The 4005-nt window shown below is 45.8% G+C and overlaps 1 non-coding gene across 1 annotated transcript; it reads left to right on the forward strand.

Annotated features, from left to right (window-relative positions):
• Nucleotides 1-2421: 2421 nt before the first annotated feature.
• Nucleotides 2422-2524, forward strand: LOC126000478 (U6 spliceosomal RNA). Its single transcript, XR_007492764.1, has one exon. It is a non-coding gene; the product is annotated as a U6 spliceosomal RNA (small nuclear RNA).
• Nucleotides 2525-4005: the final 1481 nt, after the last annotated feature.

Raw genomic sequence — 4005 nt, forward strand, 5'->3', positions numbered from 1 at the left:
CTGCATAAAATTTTCATTTAGTTTAGTGATTTATAAAGATCACTGAGTGAAGACCTTCCCACATTCCTGACACATACAGGGCTTCTCACCAGTGTGAACAGGTATGTGCATAGTAAGCTGTGATGGTTGAGTGAAGGCCCTTCCACACTCCTGACATGTATAAGGCTTCTCTCCTGTATGAATTTTCTTGTGTACAGTAAGAGATGAAGAGTAAGTAAAGGCCTTGCAATATTTAGGAAATTTTTTCCTGTGTAGGCTATCTTGGGATCACTGGGTTGTGACTGTTGACACAGACTGTGTCCAATTCACTGATAGAGGAATCCTGTGCAGTAGGCATGCCTGAGGGCACAACACTGTGCCAAGCAGATGGGAAGAATGACTGGAGAATGATTGTTGACTCAGAGTGTATCCAGTTCACTGATAGAGGGAACCTCTGCAATAGTTGGTCTGAGGTCACATCACTCTGCCAACCACATGGGAAGGCCCTCTCACACTGCTTAAACGTGGAGGTCTACTCTTCATAACAAATGTGCTTGTGAGCCTGTCAACATGAGAGGTTGAGAACTAACACTGTTGCATGCTTGGTCCACGGTTACCCTACAGTGGAGGACTGAGTCGAGGGATGTGCGGACAGGACTCAGTAGCACTATGCTCAATGGACAGGTTTTCCATAGCAAGGACTCTCTCTTTGTTCTGGATCCTCATGATCAGATGACGCCCGAGTTATCACTCCCATCATGATGTGGGAAGGGTGGTTCCCTGGAGACTCTGTCCCACAGCTCAGGATCACTCACAACCCAGTAGGACTTGCTGCTTTCCTAAGGAACAGCACAGAATTCTTCCAATAACTTCTCTTTCCCTTGAGTCTCCATGGTCAATGCCACACTTCATGTGCTATTTCCATCGCAGAAAAACAGTTTTCTACAAGTGTAGAGGTCTCTGAAGAAATATTTCCAACCAAAAAAAAATGGTCTCAGATAGCTAACAAATGTCTGAACCATGGTTTTTGGACCCTAAATGACCAGTTATCGGTCCCACTGGAATGCCCTCTCCTGCTTGTTCTATGTTTACTTTGACATTCTCCCCTTATCCAGAACTTATTTCTGACACTTTTACAGTTTTTCCATAACATTGATAGAGCAAAACGTAGTAAACCAATCAGCAGGCTTCTGTTTTTCATTTTCCGTACCATGCATACTGGCTCTAAACATAAATATTTGTACCTCAAGGACAGGCAAGCTGAGTGTATGAGGCTCAAAGTACCTTACCCGAGGCCTTTTTATCATATTATGTTCAATTTTCAAGGAATTTTTAAGTCTTTGTATCAAGCCTAGCTATTCTCAGGGCCTACTCCTGGGTTTGAAGTCAGGATCAGCCCTGGCACTGCTCAGGTAACTCGTGGGGTGCCAAGGGTTCACCCTTGGTCTGCTGAGTGCAATTCAAGTACACTTCCTGCTATTCTTCCTCCGAGACCCAGTCTTCTTTTCAAATTTTTTTGATTTTGTGGCCACATCCTCTGATCTCAGGTATTACTTCTAGCTATGAGCTTAGGGCCATACCTGGTGACACTGAAGGGACCATGTGGGATATCTGGTATTGAACCTACATTGACCATGACCAAAGAATAATAACTACTCACTGTGATGTTGCTATGACTCAGTTATTTTACTATTAGGACTAAAATTTTTGTGAATGTGGAACAATTGAAGGTATTGTGAAAATGGCTCTGATTCACGAATTCAGTGAACAAGCATGGAAGTATGAATCTATTCCTCTGCAGAACCTGAAGCACCATTTTAAAACAAACACTAAACCCATCCTCGTTTGGGCTTGCTTATAGCTCAGTATTGGTATTGTGAGTATATGACACAAGGCCCGATGAAAATGCCCCACAAAACAGAAAGAAAATGGCCATATCAGCGTTTTGAATACCTCTGTAGGGCCAGAGCAATAGGAAAGCAAGGAGGATGCAAGTATTACAGTAGGAAGTTCAATCCCTGACATACCAGAAGTCACAGCTCCAGAGGAACCTATGAATATTGCCAGTGTTGTTCCAAACAGAACAAAAGATCCACTGCAGGCATAAGCCTCCCAAATTTCTATGAGCTCAGCTTTATTTTTTAATTTTTTCTATACACAGGGTTCCCACCTGGCAGTACCCTTGTTTACTCTGGTAGTGTATTCGCCAGTCATACATTGTGAGGGTCGAAGGACCATGCAAAATGCAAATGAGACACATGTTTTCATCCCCAGGCAAAACAGGAAGAGAATTTCCCAGTGGAATATAGATCCAGTCAACAATGCGCCAGTTTAAGATCTTGATCTAATCTGTCATCAAATCAAAATCTCTGTATCTCTTCCCTCCCTAATCCATTTTCCACAAATCACAGAATTTCTCTGTCCTAAAAATTACTATTCACTGCTTGCTTCGGCAGTACATATACTAAAATTGGAACAATAGAGAAGATTAGCATGGCCTCTGCACAAGGATGACACGCAAATTCGTGAAGAGTTCCTATTTAAAAAAATACTATTCATTTTGGTTAGAAAGTGTATTGAATTGATGCTACACTCAGATGAGACTAACAGTCAACTTTTCCCCACACTGAGCTCTTGTTTCTCCCAGCAATGGAGAGACCACATTGAGCTAACAAGGCTGGAACCCAGGGCCCCACTTTACAAGTCTTACGTGTTTGCAACACTAAGCTATCCCACCACCACAATAAACACATTAATTTGGAATTTGCGATTCTTACCACTCCTATGTGGAAATCCTGCTCCAAAAGTAAATTGCTGAAAGGCAGAATCCTGCAAATGTGGTCTGTATTCTAAAATCAAACCACATGTGCCATGTAAGATCCTGTTGAGGGGGATAGGAGAGATAGCACAGCTGTAGGGCCTTTGCACTACACGTGGACGACCAAGGACTGACTGTGGTTCGATTCCTGCCATCCCTTAGGTGCCCCTGAGCCTGCTAGGGGCAATATCTGACAACAGAGCCAGGAGAAACCCTGGAGCGCCACAGGCTGTGCTCAGGATTTACACCAGCTCTGCTCTCAGAAATTGCTGCTGGCATGATTGGGGGGCCATACGGGGTGCCAGGGATCAAACCCGTTCTGTCTCAGATGGACTGTGTTCAATGCGAACGCCCTGCCGCTGTGTGATCTCTCTGGCCCATGCAATGAAATTCTTTCGAAAATAAAATGCATAATGCTATAAAGAGCTGATTGCAAAACTGAAAACAGGAGTGCCTGAGGCCAAGCTGCTGGTGCCCCTTTAAGAGGTTGGCTGGAAGTGGTTGTGATGTCTTGGAAGTCTCAGCATCTTTTGCTTCTCCCTTTCAGGCTTTGGGCCCTGAGCTGCCTACTAGGGAACCCAGAGCAGGTCTTGAGGTCCCTGCGGGCGCAGGGGGAGTCTGGAGAAATGATTTTCCTCTCTGGCCATCCAGCGGTTGCTCTGAGTGCACTGGAGTAGAGGCCCCGGGTCTGGCCAGTGAGCGGCAGGGAGGGTCAGGGGTGCCCGGGGTTGAGGCCCTGGAGACGGAAGGACCAAGTGAGCCTGTTTGGTTTGGTTTCCTTTGTTCCTGTGCGCATCCACGGTCGCTGTGATAGATAGAGGGAACCGAGAAAGAGCCAAGTCCAGCCAACCGGCCGCCCAGGGCGCTTGTCTTGGCGAGCATGTGAGTGGGGTTCTGTTGCATAAAATATTTAAGGATGGGGCTGGATGGTGGTGAATGGCGATGGATTTCTTTCTGCCATCCCAGGCCACGTGGCTCCGCAACCCCATCTAACCAGCGGGTCCCAGGCCCAGGTGAATGGCGTAATGAAGACTCACTCACATGCAGGCATTAGGAAGCATCATCTTTATTCATGCCCTGACCACCACAGGTGTGTGGCCTATCTCATAACCTTTTAAGCATTCAGCCATTCTAGGCTACCCTGCGTCTAAACCCTTTCAGCCATCTTTCCTTTGGCCTCCATCCTGGTTCAAGACCAGAAACAGAGA

This window comes from Suncus etruscus, assembly GCF_024139225.1.
Source record: "Suncus etruscus isolate mSunEtr1 chromosome 15 unlocalized genomic scaffold, mSunEtr1.pri.cur SUPER_15_unloc_2, whole genome shotgun sequence".
In the NCBI taxonomy this organism is placed as follows: Eukaryota; Metazoa; Chordata; class Mammalia; order Eulipotyphla; family Soricidae; genus Suncus; species Suncus etruscus.